The following is a 13,936-nucleotide window of genomic DNA, read 5'->3' on the forward strand; positions in this document are numbered from 1 at the left end:
TAAAAAATAAAAAAAAATAAGGGATTGTAAGCTGACAAGTTCCTTGCAATCTGTGAGGCCAACCAAGGGTTGTCTTGCCTAAAAAAAAGTTTTTAAAAATAATAATAATAAAAATGGATATGAGTCAAAATCTTCCAAAATAATTTTAAAGCTTTTTTTTTTTTTAGTTCTCTTTTAGGGTTTCAACAGTGTCCTGCAGGCGTGTCTTACTTGCTGGGATGGAAGAATGTAACAAAGTCATGCCTTCTCTGATGACCACCAAAGGGAGCAGTCTTGTCCTTGTTAAAATAAATACATTTTTAAGATGGAACATTTGAAAAATAAGGATGTAGGCTTATAGCAATCGTAATATATGTTAATTTAAAAGATAACCAATAGAAATAACAAGATATATAGTATTTCCGAACCACTTAAATATAAAAGTTTGAAGAAAAACTAAGATTAAAATGCTACCATAGCTCCTCGTGCTACTTAAATACTAAATAATAATAAAATACACCACAAAGAGATTCATTCCCAAGTATTATTATCAGTTGGATTGAGAATCAATAGCATAATTATAAAAATCCTATCTTTCTTCCTAAAAAGGAATGTTCCTTAACAAAAGTGCTTTTTTTTTTTCAATTTGCAGCACTGCAATAAACTAGTCAAACATTAACTTCCCTAAAAACACAGGATTGAGAAAGGACCGGCTGTGTAGAGAAACACTTGAAATTGATTTGACCACAACTAACTAAACTATCCTGTCGGCCTAAATAAAAAACAAAGGCTTTCTACCTCTGAAGACTGGTAAATTCAGGCTGTGAGATATACCATGAATCCCATAGCCAACTCCTCATGCTGAGAGCAGATTGCCCCAAATTCTTGCAAGTGAGAAGGCAGGGCCCGTTAGCTGAAGTGCTGCTGTGGACTTTAGTGGTTGTGAGCATGCATAAGGATGCAGGCAATTTCCCCCATAATTAGGTCCCAGATCACTTAGTCCATTAGAGTTTTAAATGATAAAAGGCACCCTGACCTGCACCTGGACACAAAGTGCCAACTCAGTACAGAGCACCGCACTAGGGCGAGGAGCAGTCTCAAGTCATCCTGTCGGCATTCATACTTTTAGTCATCGCTGTATTCCAGATATTACTTAGGGCAACTTAATTCTGACTCGAGGAGATCAAGCATCTTTAGGAAAACCAAAAATGAGAGGAAAAAAAAGATTATAGTTTGTTCCATTCAAAAGTAGACAGGTTTTCTTGGTTACCAGTGCTGACGTCGGAGGTGTAGGTGGATGTATTAGAACCAATGGTTCTTCATAGTTTATGGACCTACCGGTTTCCAGAAAGCTGAAGAAAGCTACAGATCGCCCCCTCAGGAAAGTGAATATATGAACATCCAAGCAATTTTCTGAATAAAATTCTAAGGAGTTAAGGGAAATTCATCTGAGGCTCAGGTTAAGAACCCGTGTCTTACATAGATTCTTTGCGCTCTGACGTTCATGGCTAGAGTAAAATGGATTGGTAGATTTATTAATGCCCTCACTCCTGTTTTTAATCGAAAGAAGATGCATAAGCAAATCGGTAAAATGAACAAGTTATTTATTGAGTACATACTTCATAATCGGTTCTGTTCCTCACGCTGTGGTCATCACCAATACAGTATGAAACACATTCTATCTCTGCCTCGAAGGAGCCCAAAATCTAGCTATTATTTTTCTTGCAAACAACAAAAAAAGTGAACATAAGAATAATTTATCACCTGACCAGGTACAACAAACTTCAATTTGAATTATCGGTACAACTTAATGAAGTCGTTTGTTACATAAATAAAGCATGCAGTTGAAAATTATTAGTGGCCAATGTATATACGCATATTTTCATATTAGTTTTTCCTAGTAGTAATCTTTTAGGTTATCACGTGATGTATAAAGTGACAAGATAGTCTACTGTTGTATTCTGAATTATAGATTTGGGATAGAAAGAAAATTATCGACAAGAAAAAATGGCCCGTGTCGTCAGGGGCAGCTGTGGATTACCATCGCTGGGAATCCCAGGCCGAGTGGTGTAGATTACCATATGCTACAGTCTATATTCGACTGATATAAAAAAAAAAAAATTAGTAGCGCAGCCCATGTTTTCTGAAATGTCTGTATCTACAAAGACCCAGCAGTCTATTCTTGGGTAATTTTAACATAACATTTTATTATTACTCTCCTTAAAATTTTTTTTAAATTTTTACCTTCTCATTTTCTTTTCACTTATTAATACACAATTATTTTTTATTACTATAACTTTTAAAAATACATCTCTTTCACTCGTCCTAACAAAGTTATAGAGTAGAAAAGCAATCATCCAAGGAAACGAGAAGTTTTCGGTGCTTGAAGGCGATTTACCCCGAGCTTCCTTCCCACCAACAGGCTGGCATGGACACAAAGCCAGTCTTCTAATTAGAGCAGTTGAAAGCCCAGGCCTCTACATGGTGAATACATAATCCTCCTCCTCTAGGACCCAGGGGAAACCAGGACTGTCAGTCACCTCCTTTTGCTGTTCCAGAGGCAATCTTGGTGTTATACAAAAATAGCACTGGGCACCAAGTCATAAGATCAGAGTTCAAATCCCAGCCTGGCCAACATCTCGCTCCAAGACCTTGGGCAACTCACTTCCTGAGCGTGAGTTGGCCGTCCTGCGTGTGGTGGGCGGTAACGATGGCCTCATGGATTAAGAGAAGTACATAGAGTAATGTGAGAAAGGGTCTCTCGCGTCATAGAAGCTCAGTAACTCTGTTACTTTTTTGGGTCTAAATCAAAAGCGTGTGGCAGATCACTGGAACACGTACATGAATGAAAGCGCCTGTAGAAATTCTGGAAGCCTTTGTTAGATTATAACTGAAAGAATGTTGAACTGATTTGATGATTCCTGGGAGTCCCTTCCAAGGATATTTTAAGAAAACCACAGACAACCAAAAGTTGGCAGAAACAGTCGCGTGCAGGAAATTGTGGGCTCCAGAATTCTAGAGATGCTGTAATTCTATGAGTTCTGCTGCTGTAGCAAAACCCCATCTCTTTGTTCATCTGTTTTTAATCAGTATCTGTTTTTTTTCGTCACACAGATCCCACTTCCTCGATGGTGCCCTGCTAATTTAGCTATGCAAACTTTTATTCTCCAGATTAATACCGACTTTAAGATTTCTATTTTTTAACAAACAAAAATAGTTCACTCCTTTCTCCAATTTTAATTGTAAAAGCAGTGTGTGTGCTCACTGGGGGGAAACGGGCAATACAGAACCGTAGGAAGAAGAAAAAAGTACTGTAACATCACGTCTTAGAGACGAACCCCCATTATTACTATTTTGGTATATACCCTTCCAGACATTTCCTTCCGCTTTATTTTTTTTTTAATGCCATTCAAGTCAAAGTTCAGCCATTTAAATGCTAGAATTCCAGCAAACACAGTTAAACCACTTTCACAAAAAGGTTCAAAAGTGTTTTGTTTCATTTTGTTTTCCTTCTGTACTCTTTCTTTTCAAGGTGGGCTCTTTGATCGGCAAGTCCTTTAAATAGGATTTTAGCTAGTCATCTTTGAAACCTGTCCTTTTTATTTCCCCAATTTCACCATTTCTAACAATGCATATATTTTAATGGTCCTTTTTAAAACTTAACCTCACCTTCAGCTGATGTATTCTGGAGTCACAAGCCCTGCTCCTTGGCCTCTGGCCATTCTGTGGATGCTTTGCATTACTTAGCCTCCACCCCCAAGATGAGGTCCAGCTCTGACCTTGGACCTGGTACTGCATTCCCTGATGGAGCAGAAAAGAGTCTTGATTTCAATAAGTAACCAGAATGTTCACTGGAATGACCACCTACTAGTTCTGCAGAAGGTTAGCCTAGAGGCAAACAATTTGAGTTCGTGTTTTATGCCAATCGCTTTAGGTAAAATTGGGAAAGTTTGTTTTATTTTGCTTTTAAGAGTCCAGAAACAGTCCTTACTGATGCAAATGCTGGCTATAATTCCAATAGAATTTCCTACTTTTGCAATTGAGCATGGTCACGATTTTACCCATTAATAATATCATTATTAATGAAATGTATAACAATGTTTATAATTTTGCAAATTTGCTAGTTATACAGAGGGCTCCTAGTTCTCAAAGTAAAATAGCCCCAACCAAGACTACCCCATTCTGCAAATCTAAGAGACCAGGACCTCTGGTGCTATTTTAAAAATGAAAGCGAAGGAATTAATGGTAGGAAAGAAGAGGAAAAAAAGAAGTGAGATTAATTATTTACCGTAGTTCTCTGAAGACTCTACATTGGGAGTTACGACAGTTTTAAGTAAATAAGTTATCATCTTGTATGTGCAACTCATATAAGAAAATAATGAGATAATAAAATGCAACATGAGAGAAACTATAATCATGGGAATTGTTTGCAGTACTTGGCATAACAATATGCATTCAAAAGCTTTGGAGAACTGATACCTGCGTCTCTGGCATTAATCAAAAGAGAGAGAGCCATTGCATTTAGCACATCAGAGAATTTCAACAAATAGACAGATGTCCTCTTATTATGTGGGAGGTGGTTAGGTCATGAGGGTGGAACCTTCGTGAATGGAATGAGAGCCCTTAGGAGAAGGGTCAGAAGAGTTTGCTCTCCATCACGTGAGGACACAGCGAGAAGATGGCCTCCTGCGAGCCTGGAAGAGAGCCCTCACCAGACCTGGATCTGCCAGCACCTTAATCTTCAACTTGCTAGACTTCAGAACTGGGATCAATCCATGTTTGTTGTTTAAGCCACCCAGTCTAGGATATTCCGTTATAGCGACCTGGAATAAGACACCAGCCCAAGGGTTGCTGTCATTGTTATTGTTGTTTTTAATCCTCACTTTGGCAAAGGGGCCATATCTTAATCTGTTCTCGGATTAGAAGACTGTTCAGATTTCCAGGAAATCATTAAAGTTTTGTTAACAACAATGCATAATTATGCGAACGTGTATGGGTTTTACTTGTATAGCCTTACCATTATGACGGTTAACTAGAATAGTGTTTAATTCTTCGAATGGAAATGTCAATTATGACCTTGTGTTTGGCTTTTATTTCTCTAACTGTTTTCACTCCCTTTTCAGATTTCATGTTGCGCATGAATGAAATAAATGGCCTAAACTTTTTAGTGAACCTCACGTCAATCTCTTTTGCGAGCATACCAATGCCACGAAAGGAAAATACGCTACGCACATTCGGAGCCCCAATCCACAATTAAACCTCCACAGCGACATCCCTTAAAGAGACACCGTTTTTCCAGAAGGACCTTTTCACAAAACTCTTCTAACGACTGCATCATTCTGGAAATAAAGAGAACCGACGTGTAAATTCTACAACTGGATTAAGAGGAGGGGTATGAGGGACAATGGCTCCAGGTTCAATCTGTGTTTCAAATTTGCTTTTTAATTTATTTTCCAGGTTGCTTTCTTTTTTCAGCCAGTTATAATGGTCCTTTGTTTTAGACTCCTGATTTAGTCACGTGAAGTGAAGATGGAAAACACATCTTCGAAAACCTGGTTTCAAGCCAATGGTCTCCCACTTATTGTCTCTTACTTCGAGTAAATTATTTTACCAATCCTTGTCCAGCTTTCTCATCTCTAAATGAGAGATAATGGGGATGCCCATCTTATAAAGTTATACCAAAGAGTAAACTAAATTGTTCACATAAATTTTGTAAAATCGAAGGTATTTTATAAATGCTAACATATTTGGGGAGGTTAATGGCAGTTGTTACTGTTTAAAAATGTGAATATTTTCAAAGCTAAATATAGTATCACAATCAACCGTGAGTTGAAATACTTGGCATAATTTTTAGCTTAAAATAAAGAATCCAGTTGCAAAATGAGCACCTTTTCGTCTCGTGCCACCCTCAATGTCCCCCCATCCAGGACTCAGCATAGCGTAAGTCAGATAGTAAGGCGTTCGATGCATCCTGTTGCACTTAACCGCCCCGTGTTATTTATTCCCTTCTTTTTATTCGATCTCAAGTTCTTTTCAATCCTCCTGTACCTTTCTTCTTCTTTTACATTATCTAGTTTATTTTTGCACAAATAAGTTGATATCCTAAGTACTAAGAAAAATGCCCATAGCACTTTCCATGCAAGAAATGCACGGGCCTTTTACAAAGACATTAATGACCATCACACAATATGTCCCTCTTGAACGTTTTCTCATCTTTCGATCACGCCCACCCGCCTAGTTTAAAATCACCGGGCAGGAACGCTGTCCAACTCCATTTGTAAATCAGGGCGAGAGCATTGTTGTTCAATAAAGGCCGAGAAGCGTCGGCATCCGTGTGAGGTGAATAGGTGGAAATGATTATGTCTGTCTCTTGCAAGGTGGAAATAAAATAGGTACTTCACAATTTTCCAAGCTTTCTCATATCGATAATCTCGTTGGCCCATCACAGTGACACTGTGGAAAGCCAGAGAGGGCAGTTTCAGTGTTTGCCTCCTCGTATGGAAGCAGCAAGTGAGAGGTTAAATGACTGTCCAAGGCCCCTCCGCCAGCCAGCGGCCCCGTGAGAGAGGAATCCGAGCCCCAGGATCCCCGCCCCGTGCTCTTCCCAACTTACGCCACAGGAATGTCAGAGCGATGACTGTGACGACTCTGGGAACACGCCCGAACGCCTATGTATTTTCCTCCCTCTGCATCCCATCGCTTAAGTCTGACCCTGGCCCACAGCCAGTGCTTAATAAATAGTTGTTTCATTAATTAATGAGTAGTATGGCTATCCTATCAGCAGGACTCAAGAACTAATTATCGAGTCCATGGTAAGTCCTGATATTCTCACCATCTTGGCTGCTGCTCGATCCATGAAAACCGTCATATATTGCTAATTTTCTGTTTTATTGAGTAAAACTCGTGATGCCAGTTTTCGATATTGCTTTCCAGTCATATCATTCTCCCAAGAAACTGCTGCGTTTGTTCAGCATCTCAGACACATAGCCACTTCTCTAGGAGACTCAGCTATAACCTACAAAATGAAGTACGTGGAAGAGCCTTAAAAAGTCCAGGCTTAACCTTTCGTTTCATTAAGAAAATACGTGATGTGTTTACTGCTAACATCTCCTAGGTTGTCCAGAAGTCAGACACTAATACCAGGACACACATGACTTGCAACTGAGAGTCTGCTATCAATGTCCTCTGTTCGTGCTAATGGCATATGAGAGTTTGGAGACATGTGTGTGCTATATTGAGCTTTGAAAAGCGTTGGGCACACAAGCTGGATTGCGCAATAGGAGAGTTGGGGAGTAGTAGAGAGAAATGAGAGGAAGGGCGTGAGAATGGCTGCATGTTTCTCAGGGGCTACTTTCCTTCGAGGTGGCAGGGGACACTCGGTAATCTTACCAGCTAGACGAGATTGGAGCTGAGGGAGTTGCTCACATATCTGTTGCTAAGAGTGTCCTACAACCCTTGACGCTCCCAGAATCAAAGGGCAGTGCATATGTTTGATATGAGCACTAGCTTAGGGACCAAATCAACATCCTCAACATCTTTTCCACCTATGCTAGCATTTTGCAGATGTCTTTTAGTCTTTTAGTAGCATTTTAGCTAATTATCTTTTCAAAATGGTTCATCAAGGAAGTCAGTGGTTAAACTTACTAAGTCTTACGACTTAGAATTATAAGCAATTCAAGAGACTACCAACCCTTTCTCACCCGCACAGCCTCTGTCAAACACAAATAGTGTTGAACTGCAGCTAACATCACCTCCTTAGTTCAGTTTTTTCTTATTTTCTAGAAAATATGAAAAACAACACATCGATCAAACTATGTCTCTTGGAAGAAAATCTTATTTGAAACGAAAGCCTTCCGATAAACATATTCTAATGACATTTTGAATAACTATAGAGTATAAAACGTTGGATTCATTCATTCATCCAGTATCGACGTGCGATGGTTCAGTTTTCTCACTCTTTCAGTAAAACCATCTGAGATTTTTAAGCACCTTTCCAAGCGAGAGGTCTGAGAGACTTTCAGAAAAAACGACAGAGGAAGGTGAGCCCCAGCTCCCGGCTCCACAACCCCTAAGTCTGTTTTATGTTTATTTTGCTTACCCTTTAATTTCCACATATGAATCGGACAGATGTTGTCTAATATCTCTGAAGAGGATGAAAGAATATATGTGTACATACGTATTGACACAAGCTAAATGAACAAAGCTCGATAGCTAAATATCAACCGGTCTCATTTAAAGGAAAGCACAGAAGCACGCTTGTTAGGTGCTACTCAAGTCGGGGAGTTTGTTTTTATTAATAGGAGTGAACGAAAGAATGTCCCAGAAGCGCTAAGGCCTTGCCCCTCACTGTGCTAAGGGATATAGCACTCTACTTAATAACGTTTTCGACAGTGTTATTTTTGTTCATTTTAAATGTACTAATAGATGCTCTTTAAAGAGATGCTGTTGTTATTTTTCTTATCATCGTTTAGAAATTATTATCGATGACTAATTTTTGTTGTCAACCTAGATTTTTGTATATGAAGTTGTTGAAGGGCTCACCTATGCTCTAATTTTTAATCAGATATTGAACATCTTTTACATTTTAGTCATTGTGATAAAATAGACCAGTCACTTCCTGTGGGACATGCGTTATCATCCTCATTTTTTATAGATGACAGAGTGTTGCCTCAGAAAGTTTAAATAAGTTCCCAAGAAAACAATGACAGAGCATTGCCTCAGAAAGTTTAAATAAGTTCCCAAGAAAACTAATAAATGCTAGTATCTATCTAGGAATCCAGATCTGTCTTTCCCCAAGGCATATGCTTTTTTCAGCATATCGGGTGGCCTCTTGAATTTTAAAGCCATCGAATGTTATCTAGATATATGTACTTGCAGATATGCATGCACACAAGAGTCAGATTCTTTCCTCTTTAAACATAGTCCTGCATCCGCATTCAAGAAAACAACTTCATTGGAAAGACATGAGTATCAGCAGCGAATACCTGACATTGGGCACACACCTGCCTCGGCTTTAACTAGCATTGGGCCAACCTTGATGAATCACCCTTGCTCTTCATAAAGTAAATACGATTTGTGAGGGAGACAGTTTCCCATTTTGTGTACTTCTAAACAGTTGTGTCATCAGGTATAAAAACTAACAGTAGATTTTATGAGCTATTTGTTTTTATAACGAGAGAAACTCTTATTATTAACTAGGACTAGACTGCATTTGGGGATACTATAATAGATGGCAGAAATAACAATTGAAATTCTGAATACATTAGGAGAACCACGGCGTGTTGCAAACCGATTAAAATTGACAACCAAGTGAAGCAAATACACATGGGTAAATATAGAAAATTCAAGTTGTTATTAGGGTGACTTCCTCTCCTTTCCTCCTTACTAGTTTTTTTTTTTTAATGTTTGTTTCCTTCTGAATATTCCAGTTCATTTCATTAATCTTTTTCTGCTTGGTTTCTGATTTTTAATCAAATCGAATGCCGACAGATACCAAATTTTAATTCATAGTAGAATATCTTGGCACTTTGATATATTTAGGGCTCTGATGTTGGGAAACTATCACTAACTAGAAATACTAGCTTTTGTAGACAATATATAATTTTCATAATCTTAAACCAAGATGGGAAAAATAGATACTGCACTAAACGCTTCAGCCATGTGTTCACCTCTCTGGAGTAAATTAATACTGGCAACTGAGTGGGAGATTACAGGGTGCAGCCGCTTTAACCTTCAACAGCAAATGGTGCTTGCTCAATTGCCTCCATGTGCCTCTAGAGCCCAAAAAGCTTAATAATATAGGTTTGATAGTAATGGTAAGAAAGCATAGTAATTTAGCATCGCTCAGGTTGGGGGAGAGTTGAGACTAACTGTATGGCTAATGGAGACTATGGAGCTTATTTTTCTGAGGTTCTTGAACCAAGTTCTCCATACAGCATGCCCGACTCTAGGATCTAAGCATACGCGACGGAACCACTCCGAGTCCCCGCCACGTCGTGCACGGTCTAGACCATCGCCTTCTCCGGCTTCATTTCACAATGTCCCCGTGGAACGGGCACCGTTGTCACCATTCTACACATGGTAAAGCGATGCACAGAAAAGTCAATTACTCTACCCAAGGTTGTATGATCAGAGCTGGAACTGGAACCCCGAAGCCCACACTGGTGCCCCCCTTGTTTCAATGTCTTTCCCACATCAATTACATACCCACTCTTTCTCATGTAAAAAGATCCAATAAAGTATTTGTTCACAAATGTATCATTACGTTTGGGGAGTTAAGGATGCTAGAGAACAGCTAGGTGTAATCGCAATGCAAACAGTTTCGTTTAAACACAAGTGCGGTTCTGGCCTGAAATTGATTTTTAAACTACATCTTTTTTGAAGAGAGAGCATCTGTCCGGTGTCGGGGGCTGTGGGGCAGGAGAAATACAGCGCCTCCTGGCACTGAAGGGGAAGGAGCAAGGTGAAGCTTTCTACTCTTAGGACTAACAAAGTTTAAAACTTTTTTATAGAATAAATCGTGACAGAGTAACTCCATGAGGCTTGGAAGGGGACATAATGATGGGGCTCCTTGCAAGTAATGCTTTTTACAAATGGAGGTTGGATTGAGATTACTGTCAAAACAAAGATAGGTGTGGGGATGAGGGGAATGTTTTTCACTGAATTAACTTGTAAAAAAGCAGCAAATAGCGCCATCTACCGGGATTTAATTTTCTCTCTGTGTTAGAGGTTTTGCAGATAACGTGTGTGTATTCAACACATTCACACAACATAAATAAGTAAAGACCTTTGATACCAGTCATGACAACGTCAAGACATTTTTTAAAATGGCTATTTCTTTACGAATACCTTCTAAGTCACTTTACTATTGGTGTTAAGAGAAAAATTTAATAAAAACCAAATCGCCTTCTTAGAAATCTAGCTTGATGTTTTTAAATCTTTCTAGAAAGTTAAATTACCCTACATGCAAGCATCACCAAGTAAAAATTGAGAGAAACCTCCACAAGTTTATGAAATAATCCATCTCCTCTGCTCAGCTGACAACTTCCCTTTCCACCGTCCGTCGGAGCCACCTTAGAGGCTAATGTATTTCCTTAATTACAAAGAAGAACTTTCCCTAGTGAAGAGGCTGTGAGCTGTGCGTAGCTGCTGCTTCTCGCATGGTGGTAAAGAAGGGCTGGGCCCCTGTCTCAGCCGGTGTGCGGTCACCAGCCACCTGCATCAGGATCGCAGGTTCCTGGCCTGGCCCTAAGGCACGCTGCGCCATACACCTCTGGTCTGGAGCCCGGACATCGTCATCTGATAGGCTGTTCTGACCACACTGCAGCCTGATGAGCACCGGCTAGAGCTCTGTGATTCTTTGCTCTGTGGGTTAGGTGGTGTCTGGGGTCACACGGCAGTGGGACGGTCCCCAGCCGTCCAGCCGAGGCCTCTGCTGGGAGGTCTGTTCTAGAGCAGTGTGGGCCTGCGCGTCACACCATCTGTGGCACTTTTAAAGCTGCACAGCCTCCCAGTGATCTGAGTCACTGGCAGCTCCCAGGCCAGGCCAGTGCAGAACCAGGCGTGGTAAGCCACTGTCTCAGGGACACCCCGGGGCCACCCCTGCAGACAGTCCTCAGGAAAACTATGGAGCAGACAGCTTTGGCTGGCTGTCTGGCCACTGCCTTTGCGTGCCTCCTCCTTTCCTTGGGTACCCCGCCTTCCTGTGGGGGCCCCGCCTCTCCCCCTTACTCCCCACATTCAGATTCCTTTCATTTATCCCATTCTTGAAGAGGTTTGTTGATGGCAACTAACCGCTCCCAGAATGAACTCAGGTGCCCAGACTGTGGCCTGTAAAGTCTAGAAACAAAATATTGCTTTATCATGTATCGTAACATAATTTCAATAAACCATTTATTCTAGAGCCAGCTATGTTTTCAGACACGGGGCTCCTCTAGATAAAGATGTCACAGCTTTGGCCTGCCGAAGGCTTCCGGGTCGCTACAGTGATGGGCGTGTGTGGTCCCAGAGCACCCAGTGGATGGTGTGGCAGTGTGGACGGAGGTTTGGCCATCTAGCCTTTCGTGGAAGGTGGTCACGTGAGGTGTCACCTGTCCTGACAATGCCGGTGCATACCATGCAGGCAGAGAGACCTCCCGAGTGTCAGCGAACCAGACCTGGCTCTGATTTCCCCAGAGGACAGCAGTGACACCAGGGAAAGACATCACCTGGGCCAATAACACCCTCCTGTCCCTTACCCGCGGCCGATTCAGCCACCGAGCCCAGTTCAGGTCTGAGCCCTCTAGAAAGGCTCCACCTAGGTCAGCCCTGCCCGTCACCATCTCTTCCTTCTCAAAAACCACAGCACTTAGTGTCACCTGCCGCATGACATCTAGCCACAGACTTCCAATAAAGGCCGTGTCGCGTTGAAGAGGAAGGGTGTAAATAAGGGTGACGTGAGTGAAACTTTGCAACGGCATCTAATATGAGCACTGTTATTGCAATTATCTTTGCGGCTCACTGGAAATGTGCTCATTAGAGGCAGGAACCATGGCTCGCGTTTATTTATATCTGTCATGGAGTCTCACACAGCACGAGTGCTCAGTAATTAGCGACTCATCTGGTGCTGCTTTCTCTCACGCGTCTGCTCCCGAGCAGGATGCGAGTTTAAGAGGGTCCAGACGCTCTCTCCCCCGCAGAGAGGCCATGACAAGGTCACGGAGGAGGAGAGGTCCCGACCGAGCGGCCGTCTGGACATCGCGGTCCTGCCATTCCCGTTCAGCCCCTTCCCAAACCGAGGCCTTCTTTCGTGGCGATCTCGGTGGCCCACCCGCTTGCTTCTGTGGCGCCCTCGTTGGTCCGCCATGCTTTCCGCCCCCAGATACAGAGCTTCCCCTGAGGCAATCCCATCTCCCCCTCAGAGCTTGTTTGTCCTGTTTCCGAGAGTCCACCACAGCCATAAGACGCACCTTCTTCTCACCCATCGCTGGTTTACCTTCACCTGTGCCACTCAGCTCTAGCTACACCTCGGAAACATCTGGAGAGCTCTGGAAAATGCTGATGCCCGAGCCCCTTAAGCAAGTCTGATTCATCGGTCTGCAGTGCAACCAAGGATTCAGTTTTTCAAAAATGTCTCAGGTAATTCTAACGTGCGGCCGGAACTGAGAACGCTCCGCTCTTCTCCTGTCAGCCAAGAAGTTCCTATTTTTGCCTGTCTCCTCAAATTTAGGTCAAAATTCCCGGCTTAAAGTTTCACTCTTAAAAATTAATATATGCAAATATAGATGTTGACAAAAAGTTAGCAGCGATATAGGCTATTGAAACCTAAATATAATGTGACTACAATGCAGAGGAGGGTTATACTCTACCTGACTCCCATCACCTCATGGGGTAACTAGAATCTTGATATTTGGTCCAGGGATTCCCCAAATGGGTTTTATTTTTCATTTTTATTTTTTTAGGCGAGGCAACCCTTGGTTGACCTCACAGATTGCAAGGCCCTTGTCAGCTTACAATCCCTTATTTTTTTATTTTTCACGCCTACAGCACCCGGTCTTCCTAGGTGGTCTCCCATCCAAGTACTAATCAGGCCCGACCCTGCTTAGCTTCCGAGATCAGATGGGATCGGGCTTGTTCAGGGTGGCACGGCCATGTGCTTCTCCAAGTGGGTTTTAAAACTACCTAATTAATATACGAGTTATGAATTCACATGAAATAGAAAGCTCTGGGAAAACAAGGCCTGGGGAATCTTCACCAATGTCCTCTCTTCCCAAACGTTTCTCCCACCTCCAAAGGCTGGAGAAATTAAGGCACCAAGAGATGAAATTTCCTCTCGGGAGAGGATTGCCTTGAATGGGATTTAGAAACACAACTCCCACTCAAATGTTCTGCCCAGTAGAGGATGCTGCCAGCCATTGTATCTAAGCCAGTTTAATGCCCACTCAGTGCACCATTTCCAGGATTTTCCATCTTAATTGCC

General features: G+C 41.7%; 1 pseudogene; it reads right to left on the reverse strand.

Moving 5' to 3' along the window:
- Positions 1-13,494: 13,494 nt before the first annotated feature.
- LOC120614546 (uncharacterized) lies at positions 13,495-13,613 on the reverse strand (annotated as a pseudogene).
- Between the last annotated feature and the right edge of the window lie 323 nt (positions 13,614-13,936).

The sequence above is a fragment of the Pteropus medius genome, unplaced genomic scaffold (assembly GCF_902729225.1).
Source record: "Pteropus medius unplaced genomic scaffold, Ma_sr-lr_union100, whole genome shotgun sequence".
Taxonomy (NCBI): domain Eukaryota; kingdom Metazoa; phylum Chordata; class Mammalia; order Chiroptera; family Pteropodidae; genus Pteropus; species Pteropus medius.